Consider the following 14,373-nt stretch of genomic DNA (forward strand, 5'->3'; position numbering starts at 1 on the left):
CCAGCCACCGTATTTTAAACTCACAAGTTTTCTTTGATGAAACAGAAAACATATTACTTTAAAGCAAAGACTTCAGAGCATAAATATCAAGGCCTGCAATGCCTCACTTTTAAATATGCACGAAGCAATGTTGCTGTACAGATTTGATAGTCAAATCATGGTAAAATTCATCATTTTATATCCCTCGGAGACACACTTTCTTGTCCAGGGATTTTAGTTTTCATTTTGGGTGATACACTTCTTAAATTGAACCTTTACTCCTAAAATACGTACCTTTTAGTCGATTCATTCCCTTTGATTCCTATAAGATGTACCTTTTAGTTGAGTCATCCCCTTTGACCCCTAAAAGACGTACCTTTTAGTAGAGTCATTTCCTTTGATTCCTATAAGACGTACCTTTTAGTCGAATCATTCCCCCTTGACCCCTAGAAGACGTACCTTTTAGTCGAGTCATTCCTCTTGACCCCTAGAATACGTACTTTTTAGTCGAGTCGTTTCTTTGATTCCTATAAGACGTACCTTTTAGTTGAGTCATTCCTTTTGACCCCTAGAAGATGTACCTTTTAGTAGAGTCATTTCCTTTGATTCCTATAAGATGTACCTTTTAGTCGAGTCATTCCTCTTGACCCCTAGAAGATGTACCTTTTAGTCGAGTCATTTTCCCTGATTCCTATAAGACGTATCTTTTAGTCGAGTCATTCCCTTTGATTCCTATAAGACGTACCTTTTAGTGGAGTCATTCCCTTTGATTCTTATAAGACGTACCTTTTAGTCGAGCCATCTCCTTTGATTCCTATAAGACGTACCTTTTAGTCGAGTCATCCACTTTGATTCCTATAAAACGTGCCTTTTAGTTGAGTCATTCCCTTGATTCCTATAAGACGTACCTTTTAGTCGAGTCATTTTCTTGATTCCTATAAGACGTACCTTTTAGTTGAGTCATTTTCTTTGATTCCTATAAGACGTACCTTATAGTCGAGTTATCTCCCTTGATTCCTATAAAACGTACCTTTTAGTCGAGTCATTTCCCTTGAGGCCTTGACCCCTAGAAGACGTACCTTTTAGTCGAGTCATCTCCCTTGATTCCTATAAGACGTACCTTTTAGTTGAGTCATTCTCTTTGATTCCTATAAGACGTACCTTTTAGTCGAGTCATTCCCTTTGATTTCTATAAGACGTACCTTTTAGTTAAGTCATCACCCCTTGATTCCTATAAGACGTACCTTCTAGTCAAGTCATTCCCTTGATTCCTATAAGACATACCTTTTAGTCGAGTCATCTCCCTTGGATTCCTATAAGACGTACATTTTAGTCGAGTTATTCCCCTTGATTCCTATAAGACGTACCTTTTAGTCGAGTCATCTCCTTTTGATTCCTATAAGACATACCTTTTAGTCGAGTCATTCTCTTTGATTCCTATAAGACGTACCTTTTAGTCGAGTCATTCCCTTTGATTCCTATAAGGCATACCTTTTAGTCGAGTCATCTCCCTTGGATTCCTATAAGACGTACCTTTTAGTTGAGTCATCTCCCTTGGATTCCTATAAGACGTACCTTTTAGTCGAGTCATTCCACTTGACCCTTAGAAGACGTACCTTTTAGTCGAGTCATTCTCCTTGACCCCTAGAAGACGTACCTTTTAGTCAAGTCATTCCCTGTGATTCCTATAAGACGTACCTTTTAGTCGAGTCATTCTCTTTGATTCCTATAAGACGTACCTTTTAGTCGAGTCATTCCCTTTGATTCCTATAATGATGTGACTTTCACAAAAGGACTTTGATGATGAGCTGGGGCAAAATTTAATTCTTGTGTTTGGAACTTTACTTTTCTGGCAAATGAAACCTCTTTATAATAATCTTTGTTTGGAATAATTTTCTTTTTAGTTTTGATGTGATTTCAGGAGCCCGCCTAGAGAACATGTTAAAGAAATGAAAACTTAAGCAACAAAGTGAAGAAGTTGAAAGTCAACCAACAAGGTGAAAATTTGAAAGTTAACAGATTGAAAAATAGCAAGTTAGGAGCCTGCCTTAAAAACAAGGTGAGAAAATGGCAAGTCAGTAGCCCGCCTGAAGCACAGGGCGAATAAATGGAATGTTAAACAACAAGTTGAAGAAATTGAAAGTCAGCAGCCCGCCTGAAGAACAGGGTGATGAAACTCAAGTCAAAAGTCCAGAAGAAGTTGAATAGATAGGATTTTATAATTTTATTTATGTTTTTAACTTGTAATTTTTATTTTTTGATGTAATGACAGAGCCGTAGATCGGGACCTCACTCGACTCTCCAACTTGGTATAGTCCATTTCCTTCCAATCCTTTGAGACACCTTCACTTGATTCCTCCATAACTTGGGTGGATAGGATGTTTTAAGTCAAAACTCGGTTGTTCTTCTTCTTTTTGTTTCTTTTTTTGATTAATGGTCGGGATAAAATTCTGTCTTATTGTCTACTTCTTTGTCTGAAAACACTTCGTGTTTACATTCAAAGGGGGCATGATGTAGACACCTAATTTTGTCCCTCCAAAGATTAATTTTTACCTTTTTACCTTATCCTATTGTGTACCCTCAACCATGTAATTATCCCTCCATAAAATAACAAAAAATAACAAATCCCAACCAATTTTATTTTTATTCTAACAACCTATCCAATCAAAATAAGACACTTACCTACCCTAGATAACCACCCTCACCATCCCATACCCCTACCCCTCACTTTTCCTTCAAATGAAAACCAATTGATATAGATAAAAAGAGGATCCAACTGGGGGATCACGGGAAAAGGTCCAAAAGAGGACCTCACTTTTCTTTTTGGGATTTCATACATATACCATATACATACGCCACTTTAGGGGGGATCTTTTATGTTTTGGTTTCCATTTTGATAATTTACACAACAATAGAAAAGATAAGGGGCCCAGAGTAAAAAAAGAAGGACCATCTTCCTTTTTCTTCTTCCATTCCATTGCATTGGATGGAAGAAAAAATCTCACGGCCACTCTCAAAATTCACACACACACTCACGTACAACCTTCAACACATTATAGCGACGATATTCAGAAAACACGTCCCACTCCATTTTCCCTTGGCTCAACGCAGAAACGGACGCACATGGGGTTGACCAAAAAATAGTGATTGAACGGAGGTGAAACGATTCCGGTGAGACCCACTTGATTTGATTCAAAATTTGAGGTTTAAGGTTGCATTGACGTTTTCAAGTGGTGTTTAAATCTATTTGGGGTTGAAGTCGGTCGAGTTGAGAATTTCAAGCTTGTTCGATTTGAGGTTCGGTTTGATATTTTGGGCGTGGTTCTAGTCAAAAAAGCAATTTCAATTGGAAAGCGACATGAAGGTTCAATTTTCATCTCGTTCTCTATTAATTCCTAATTATTTGATATTTTCTCTTGTTAAATTCATTATGTGTGGATTTTGTTTTGTTGATGATTGATATATATGGGATCACCGTGAATGATTGTTGATATTGATTTGTTGATTCTTCATCGAAATTGGTTAATCATGTGGTTGAAAAAATGAATTTGGGGGTGAGAATTGAAAATTTGATATAATTGGTGATTTTGGTTAGTTTGATTTAATTGTTCATTTAAACTTAAAATAACTGTTAATTGAACTTGGTAGTATCATGATACGCCGATTGGTTTAGTCAAACATAGGTTGGGTAGGCAAAGTTTAGAATTTGTGATTTTGTTGAATGTTTGAAATTTGGGTGAATATGTGATTTTCTCGCATTGAAAAATTGTACTCATTTGGCCGGGGAATGCCCCGAGACACATTGTATTTATTCACCGGGGAATGTCCCAACGTATCATGTACGCAAAGGAGGTTCGTGATGAAGGCCCGAAGCATCGGGTAAGGTATTGGATCGTAGTTTAGGATTAGTGTAGGTTAGCGTAGGTTTTTTTCATTTTGGGTTGTAATAATTGCACTGGACATTATTATTTTGGTTTTTGGATTGTTGTTTGATGTTTGTTTATGTGCTTTGTGTGGTTTATACATTTATGGTGTCTAATTAGTCGATACTCTCCACCAAGCGACCGTGGTCAGAATCTCTGTTCACGGATCAGTTTTACAGAGTCAAAATCATTTTGAAAAAGGTTTTATAAAGGTGACTTGGCACACCGGATTATGCCAAGTGGCGACTCTGAGTTTTGAATATAAATAATCCTTTTCGAAATAAATTTTCATTTTTTGTCACTTTGATAATAAAAACCCTTTCAAACTTAAAACGAAATCTTTTTTTGGTAAAAAAAAAGGGTGTGACATGAATCATATCTAAACCAAAATTCGATTCTACTCCTTCGCGTAGAAGTCCTAGAATAATAAAAAATAGTAGCCCCATTCATCTTTCTAGACCTTCGTTTGATTTAGGTTGTTTCACTCCTTCTCCTCTATCGAAGTGTAAAATTTTTTTGTTGAAAGTGGGTTTTACAATAAAAATCAAAATCAGTGCTTGCCCGATAAAATTGAAGTTTCCTTTGTTCACGAACCATCGAAGAAGCAAAATTTGAAGAGGTTGTTATTCCCCAAGATAAGATGAATTATAAGAGAAAGAATATGGTTAGTGAACAAGTGTCGAACTCCGATTTTGAAGATGAGATTCCATTACTCAAACCAAAAAAAATCCAAGTGTGGAGGCATACATAGACATAGATATTGTATTTTGATGTTTAATTAATTGGTTATTATTGTATGTTTTCTTAAGATTTGTTGGTATGAACAAAATTTAGTTTTTGTATTTAAGTAGTATTTATATAATGTTATGCTACTTTAACATTTGTTTCGCATTTTACATCGTTGAATGAAATTGATATGAACTAAGTTGCATCAGATGGTATTAAATTTGATATCAACTGCAACAAATTGTACATTTTTCGATTATGCAATTAGTAACATTTGACATGAATATTGTATTTTCGATCTTGCAATTAGTAACATTTCGTTTCTTTCAAATTATATTCTAAATATATGCATACATATATTACATGTCATACACACATATTCTGACCTTCATACCCATTTGAAATATTTCTCACATATATTAACACGCACAAGACATATACATAAACATATAGTGATATGCACAATTGAATGCCGTATGTACTTATATATTGTATGTATGTAAGTTTATGCACAGTGATACATAATATATACACTTAACATATGTCAAGCAAACATTCGTCTCATTGCCGGTGGTGGAATAATTGTATGCCGAATGTATGTTATTTGTATATTCAATGTATTACTAGATATACAATAACATACACATGCAAAATGCATGTAACCACATAATTATATGTGCTGTAAATATCATTCTTATATTTTTATTATATATATGCAATAAGGTAATTGTATGTTTTGTGTATGTGACTGGTGTGTTTACTGTCTTTACTTCAAAAGTCACTTAACTATGGATATTTTACTTACGTCAGTCAATCTATTTAATTACTTAATTTTTAATTAAAATTTGCCAACATGAAATTTTATTTAAAACCAAAATTCTTAAAAAATTAAAAGATCATTTGAACCATATTATTACATATTCTCGTGTTTACTTTATAACCTGCTGAAATTTTAAAATATCCAAAATTGTTTATATCAGTTCATTTATAATGTTAATGTTAATTTTAAAGATTTTTAGACATATTCATTTAGCTGATTGGATTTAATTAATTTTCAACATGATACTTATTTATGAAATTGATTTTTCAATCATAAGTTGAGTGACCATTTGAGTTATTAACTCCTTATTTGATCACAAACCCTCAATACTACAAAAACTTCTTGCAATTCTCCGGGGGATTGAACTAATAAGATTCTCATTCAATATGAATCGTTATAAAACATTGAGTGTCACTTTAATTTGTGCAACTTAAATTTCTATTATTTATCTATATATAACTGAAGTTGTTTAACAAGAAACAAAAAATTAATAGAAACTGAAATTTCATAACTTGAGAACAGAATCCTTTGAATTATACGTTTAAGATCTTTATTAATTATATGAAAACTATTTAATGAGTATTTAAGGTGATAAAGATATCTGACAATAATTGACATCCCTTTTTTTGGATAGAAGAATCTTTTTTTCCATATATATAATTATTTTTTTTTTAATTTATTAAAAGGGAAAAAACGTTTTTACTTTATTTTTTTTTTTATAAGGTTTGCTATAACTTGATAAAATGAAAGTTATGCTATAAGTTGTAATTTCCTATCTAAGTAATGCTATATACGTTTTTTCCCGCAAGAGAAAATAAATACCAACCCTTTTGAAAGTAATTAGATTCTCTTTCACTTTTTTAATTACTTTACTCTCTTCCTATTAATATAAATAACATAACAGACATATACATAACATTCTGTGTATATGTTGAAATTTTTGTAGTAATATATTTATGAAGTTGAAATTTTTTGTAATATTGAAAGTATAAGTTATTTATTTATGTAATTTTTAGATTTATTAACGATAAGTCAGTGTTAACGTTTTACTATGGCACATAAATTCTTCCACATCATCAACCCTAAGCCTAGCTATAAATTCACGTGTTGCAGGGCTGTACGAGGGATTTTGGTTCGAAAACAAATTATGTTGGCATTATTTATGTGAAATAGTTAATTATTTTTTATATTATTCTATATTGATTGTTTTATATATATATATATATATATATATATTACATAACTTATGAGAAGATGTTATTCTCTTATATTATAAGAGCGAGTTAAGTAGTTGAAGCAGGAAGGAGGTCGACATGCCGGCTTGTAGCTTTACTATATCATTTCTAATTAATTATTATAAGTTATTTATATATTAAAAAATTAGTAATATTTAATTAAAAAATTAAAATAGATATTTATGACATGTCAGCTTTACCTGCTTCAATCATAATTTTACCATAGCATTCCTAATTAATTATTGTATCTATAATTAAATATTATAAGTCACTTACATATTAAAAAATTAATAATTTTATTTAGAAAAAAAGTAAAATAGACATTTATGACTGTTCAATCGTAATTTTACTGTAACACCATTAATTAATTATTATACATATATTTTTTATAGTAATTTTGTTATGTCGCTTCTAATTAGTTATTACAAGTCACTTAAGACATGTGTGTTTATTGCTTTCATCGTGATTTTACTATATTACCCCTAATTAATTATTATAATCGTCTAAACATTGAAAAATTGATAATATTTCATAAAAAAGGTAAAAAAAGACATAAAATGATATGTCACTATAAAAAATTTGATTGACTATCGAAATTATATTAGTGCACATAAGTTGAGATGTGATAGAGCAAGACATAAAATAACATATATTATTTGAAAATGAAATAAAAAGTATTATAAATCACAATAATTAAGAACTTGATATAAAAGTATATACATGTAAAAAAAAATTGATTGATTGTCGAAATTTCATTTGTGTCACATAAATTAAGACAGGGAGAATATTCATAATTATTGAAAAAAAATGTAAAAGACATTGTAAATAACATAATTAACAACATAAGAAATTTAAAAAATATAAAATATTTGACTGACTCTCAAAATTATATCAGCATCATTTAAATTGAAACACAAAAAAAATATATTATAAATCACAATAATTAAAAATATAAATTATTTTAATTTTAAAAATAACATATATCGACATCTAGCTTGTTTATAAAAAATACCTTCTAACATAGTGGTGCTTAGGTTTTATGAAAATTAATACAGTAATTAATACTTTTATCCAAAAACTTTTTATACAGTACTCGTACATGGTACAACGCACCAAACGTTCACTAAAAAGTCATGTATTGGATCTTGCTAAAGACAGATCCTTGTTTATATCAAGTTTTATCATTTGTTTTGTTTTTGTTTCCCATCAACAACAACTATTCCAGAAAAATGGTAACACGAGAATGAGGTCTTTTTTTTAAAACAATTATTTTCTTGAAAAAAATGCTTTGAAGAGAATATGATAAAAATGGTTTTGTATCTTTGGTGGTGGTTAAAGTTAGTTGAATAGTCCTTTTGAGCTTTTAGGTTCGTTAAAAGTGAATACTTTTGATTTCCCTTAAATATTCATCAAATTCTAATTTATTAAATGTAATCAAAATTGTGAAAATTGAAAATATTTAATGCAAACTCTTATTCAGAAGAAGTAAGAATTTTGCGGTTTATGTTATTTCCGGCGCATTTCTAGAATCAAGTGTAATCTTTGAATGCAATTTTTGGTCTATTTGAGTATTTGTCATATTCATTTGGTGCAGTTTTTATCTTCTAATAGTTATGAAATTTTAAAGTAAATCTGTATAAGTTTTGATTAAATGTCATTTTTTTTTTCTTCACATTTTCAATTAAACTTAACAACCCGAATTTGTTAAATATCTGACAAAACAGTTATGTGTTGCATTGTTTACCCCACCTAATTAATTATCGACAAAAAATATACGGGAGGGGGTGCTACACCATGCCTTCCTAATGCAATTTTCTTTTTGATTTCATCCGGTGTCCGATATCTGTACTGAAGTTCGACTAATTTCGATTCCCGCTGGTAGGGCGCCATTTTCCTAATACAATTATATTCAGCTTTCACAGTACTTTTTACCTATTCCTAGAAAGAAAAAGTCATATAAATAGAGAATATCTAATTATTAGTCTTGTTCTTTGCAAAAACTGAGAGAAGTTCAAAGACCCATATATGAACTAACTAGGAAACATCATAATGGGGTCTAGCGAAAACAATCTTTCTACTTCATTTGAGGTAATAATATAGATTGCGTATACTTTATCTTCCCCAAATCCCACTTTATGAGAATATATAAAATATTTTGTTGTTACTAATTTTAAAGTGAACTTGTAGTAGATTCTTTAGAGTCGTAAAAAAGGCAACTCTGATGAAGGCTCTATCAAAGTTCCTGCAAAATTTGCGGCCAACACACACAAATATCGTACCTAGGTACATAGACTTGTGATTTACTTATTTACTAAATTAAATGAATTTTAATTGTATATGTAATATCAAACGATAAATCTCAAAGTTATATCTGTTATTGCATTCTTTTATCTGCGATTTCTTTCATGTTCGATTCTGAAATTTGTTAGATGTGCCTTGTTTATCCTCAAAGCATCCCTAGCTTAGCACGAGCTAACTGATCTACCGACAAGTCCTCATGAATTGAATCATTATTCACGACTCAGGATTCTATTTTCTCATCAATCCAATCTTTGTTTACTTTTTCTTGGTAAGTAGATCGTGCAAAATTGAGTCAAACATGTTAGCTATTAAACTATACTTTCTCCGTTCAGAATTACTTATCATGAATTTTCTAACTGAATTTCTATTTTTACTTGTCATTTTTGACATTTAAAAAAAAATAATTTTTTTTCTATTTTACTCTTAGTGTTAGTTATTTATTCTCCAAACTAATTTAAAAACACAATAATAACCATCAATTAATAGGGATATTATTTGTCTAAAAAAAAATAAGAATATTATGATAATATAATCGTGTTAACAATTATTTTTTTAATGATTGCATCAAATCAAAATGTGACAAATAAAATGAAATGAAGGGAGTACCTTGTATATATATATATATATATTGCTTTCATCTGTCACTATGTTTACTTTATGTGTAACAATGTTGGAGTATCAATTATCCTCTTCATGTGTTCAACATACTGAAGCAGCTCCTATGGGGCAGTGAAAAAATCCTCAAACCATTTAATTACCGCCAATGGGGAATCAACTTGTAAAATGTTATTTATGATAAAAATTGATTCAATTAATACCAAATAAAACACCCTTGATTTCAACATTGTAATTGAAATAAGATTATTTTGTATCTTGCTATCCAAGGAAGGTTGTATACGAGGGATAGGCTGGTGAAATGGGTGATTACTAATGATGCACAATGTCCGTTGTGTAGTAGTGAGCCGGAGACAATTGAACATATTTTTTTTCAATGCCCCTTCTCTGCTAGCATTTGGAACAGATTGTTAATTTGTCAGGGGTGCAAAAGGATGGCTAGTAAATGGTCCGATGAAATTGCTTGGCTGCTTAATCATGCTAATGGCAAGGTAGTTGCACATGAGATGTTTCGCATTGTGTTATGGATGGAGCGCAATCAATGAGTTTTTCAAACAAAATAAAGGCATAGTGAAGCTATCCTGAAGCAAATGGTTCAAACTTCACTGTGTAGGATAAGCCTGCAACCCAGATTAGCACATAGAGTAGAGTAGAAGAACTCAATTTCTATCCTGAGGCTAGCTTGTTGGATGCCGGAGCAGTTATGTTTTTTTCTTTGTTTTGGTTGAGTTCTGAACCTGAGACTATGTTCAAGTTGCAGACTACTATTTGACAATTGTGTAAACTTCCTATTTGGTAAATAATAAAGTCAGTTACCAAAAAAAAAAAGAAACAATAAATAATAGTAGAGATTTTTTTAATGCCTTGAGAAATGCAATTGGTGATGAATAATATTTAATAGTAAAAGTAAAATGAGTAGAAAAGGATTAATTATCCATTGATTTTTCAACTGGATAAATATTATTAGATATTTATTTTTAATATAGTGAACAAGTATCGTTGAACAGAGGGAGTAGTTTTACTAGTTTGCCCTTTAAGAAGCTTTTTAAACCTTTACAAACTTGTTTATACTTTCAAAATGAAATTAATTGTAAGGTTAAAATGTGCAAAAAAAGAAATTAATTATTTTAGTAATGTGGATAACTAATATGAAACGGAGGAAGTACCCATCAGTTTCAAAATAGTTGACCCTCTTTCCAAAAGTATTTGTTTCAATTTAGTTACGTTGTTCTTTTTATGAAATCAAGAGAATATTATTATATTTTTTCAATACTACATCTATCATTAAATGACTAAACAAAGTGTACTCCCTCCATTCATATTTACTTGTCACTAACTAGTTTCTAATTTGATTTTCATTTTTACTAGTCCTTTTTACTAATCAAGAAAAGATAAATTTTTTTTCATTTTTTACCTTGGCATTAATTAGTTATTATTCAAATTATTTTTCAATATCTATTATTAGATATCAATTATATGGGTAAGATGGTTAAGTCAATATATCAATCACCATTTTCTTAATAAGTGTTTTAAGTCAAAACGTGACAAGTATATCCAAACGAAGGGAGTATATATTTAAATTTATATTTTCAAAGCATAATTAATAAGATTAATTTGGTAAAATTCCCTAATAATTTTTTATGTTAAGAAAAATGTCAAGTCAATCAAGATTAACTATTTGAAACGAAGGGAGTAGTTGAAACAACATACTTAGCTTCTTTCATCAAGCTCTCAAATTCTATTTATTTTGAAAAGTATTTTTTGTTGTCATAAATATTTATTGAAAAAGTTCTCTATAAATAAACAAGCTCATTTTATTAAATTTAAGTCCAAGATTTATTTCACCTTGAATCTCCAATTCATACAACGTGTCAAGGTAACTTGACATTTCAGTCAAACTCAAGACCAACAACACAATGCCACATGCTAAAATGATGTGACAATCTCAAGAAAATTCAAGAACCAGTCAAAAACCGTCAAGTATAAAATGACCTGTTTTAATGAATTACAAACAACCTTTCACACACTCTACCATTTATGATAAATTTGATGATTTACATGAACCAATTAGAATGAGATAAGAAAATTTATTTATATTTGAACTGCCTACTCTTTGGAACTATAAATAAGAGGATTACATATCTTTCTAAGACATTCACGATTCAACATGCATTGGGGAGCATCGACATCGACTACATGGTTCTTCAAAGTGGAGATCAATAAGAATCTTATCGAGCAATGTTTGTTGATATTTTTGAAAGTTTATTGCTTTGTGGTGTACCACCTAGTTGTGTAATTTTCGCTTTTGAATACGATAGCCTAGGTAGGCTGTATATTCTAGATAAATCATAGTATTATAATAGCCTCTGGTATCAGTAAATTTATATTTTCAACAAAAGAAAAAAATTAAACTAACTAGAGTATGTTGTTGTTGTACTTCGACAAAGAAAAACATATAGAGAATATTATTATATATTTATCATACTATATTCCCACAAAAGTGTGATAGTGAATATTTTTCTCTTTATTCAGTTAAAAACTCCGTAACTAATTAGACTTCACTTCCAAAATCGATATTGTATTAAGGCAAATGTATATAGAAATACTCTTGATTTTAAGAAGTTAGATAACGAACAACTTAACTTTAATTTTATATGCTAACTAATCGTATAAACAATTTTTACACTATAAGTTCACTTAAAAATCAATGAAATATGATTATATAAGCCACATTACAACTCATAAAATTACCACTGTTTCCAATATAATTTAATTTATGGAAAATAAACTTCAACCAGAAATAAAAATATGAAGAAACAACAATTTTATTGATACACGATGTGGGTACAAATTTGTTCCTCCCTTGATTCTTCTCTCGATTTTCTCCGTAATTCGAGGTCCGTTGGTGGTGTGTTTCTCGAACATAGGATTAATTTGAGGGTTGTTAGTGACGTATTTCTTGAATATAGGATGATCTTTTTATGAATATCCCATGATTTTGTGGGATATTGGAGATCCCGATCTTTTTACGAATACCCATCAGTATAGGATATGGGATATGGGATATGGGATATCCTGAAACATCTTTTTACGAATACTCATCAATTTATGGGATATTCAAGATGCCCGTTTCAGAAAATATGTTACTCTTTAAATAGGCGGGATTTAAGGTAAAGTAGCCTCCTAGAACATCTTTTTATGAATACCCATTAGTTTATGGGATATTCAAGATGCCTCTTTCAGGGAATATATTACCCTTTAAATAGGCGGGATTTAAGATAAAGTAGCCTCCTAGAACTTTAACAGAATTTGAATTCGTCCCACAAATTTTAGATGTCTACAATCATATATATATATATAATAAGAACATCAGCAATAAAAATATCATTCCACAAGAATATCATCTTGTGGCTGTTGAGTATTTGAGTTAAAAGCTATTTCAAAAACAAATGGTAGTAATAATTAATAGAGAGAATAATAAGTGAGAACCTAAATATTCGTCTATCCTTATTTTTGCAAATAGCATGACTCAATTCTTGCTGCATTTTATTATTTTTCTTATGTTAGTCATAATCTCATAGAACAACTGAACATGGGTAGTTTGTTACATTATTATATTACCAAATAATTAATTAAAAATTATAGTGGTTGAAATTCTTGAGAATTTTCTCCTTATGCATAAGTTTGTAATTAAAAGACCCAAAGTCCACGATGCATCTTTGGGAAAAAAAGCGTTTGACTTTTTCATATTCTTGCAATTTACCACTAAAAATAGGTGTTTGTTTTGATAAATGTAATCATATTATATTGCCTTTCAATTATACTCTCAAAGACAGGATTCTAATTTTAAGTTTATGAATTCTTATAATAAATTCAAATTCATATATGATACTAATAGAGGTTATAGTAAAATATCTCTATATATTTAATTATTTTAATACATATATATAAGATTTGAGCAAAAATATCGAGTTCAACGCTGAACAATTCTCAATTTGCGTCTCTGGCTATACTTTATGCTTATAATGAGAAGATGAATGGTAGATCAATCTTAAATGGATCATCTAGTTTGGTCCTTCAGATCATGAAGAGCCCATAAAAACAGCAAAATTGTTATAAAGTAAGAAAGAACAAAGAAGAAGAAGAGTAGATAGAGTAATTCTTATTACTTCTTAAGGATGAGAGATCATAAGATTTTAAATACAATGAACAAAATCCGACGGATGCTTCAAATCCTAATAGATATCAAAGTAGATCTTGATAGACATTCAATATAATGTAAATACATTTATAACACTCCCCCTTGAATGTCTAGATAGATAATGTGGCTCGTTAAAACCTTACTAGAAAAAACCCAGTGGGAAAAAAATCTAGTGAAGGAAAAAGAGTACACATCTGTAACAATACACATATAGGCTGTCTCATTAAAAACCTTACAAGGAAAATCCGGTGGGACAAAACCTTGAAAGGGAAAAAGAGTACAGAACGTATTTGCTCCCCTAATGAGAATATCCTTGAACTTTTGCATCCCGATCTTGTGCAGCATCTTCTTGAAAGTTGCAATTAGAGAAGATTTGGTGAATAAATCAATCACATTGTCAGTTGAACGAATCTGTTGCACGTTAATGTCATCATTCTTTTGTAGCTCATGTATGTAAAAAAGCTTTGGCAAAATGTGCTTCGTTCTATCTCCATTTATGAATCTCCCTTAAGATGTGCTATGTATGCTGAATTATCTCTGTATAAAATTATGGGTAGATTGTCATATTTCACA

The sequence above is a fragment of the Capsicum annuum genome, chromosome 4 (genome assembly GCF_002878395.1).
Source record: "Capsicum annuum cultivar UCD-10X-F1 chromosome 4, UCD10Xv1.1, whole genome shotgun sequence".
Taxonomy (NCBI): domain Eukaryota; kingdom Viridiplantae; phylum Streptophyta; class Magnoliopsida; order Solanales; family Solanaceae; genus Capsicum; species Capsicum annuum.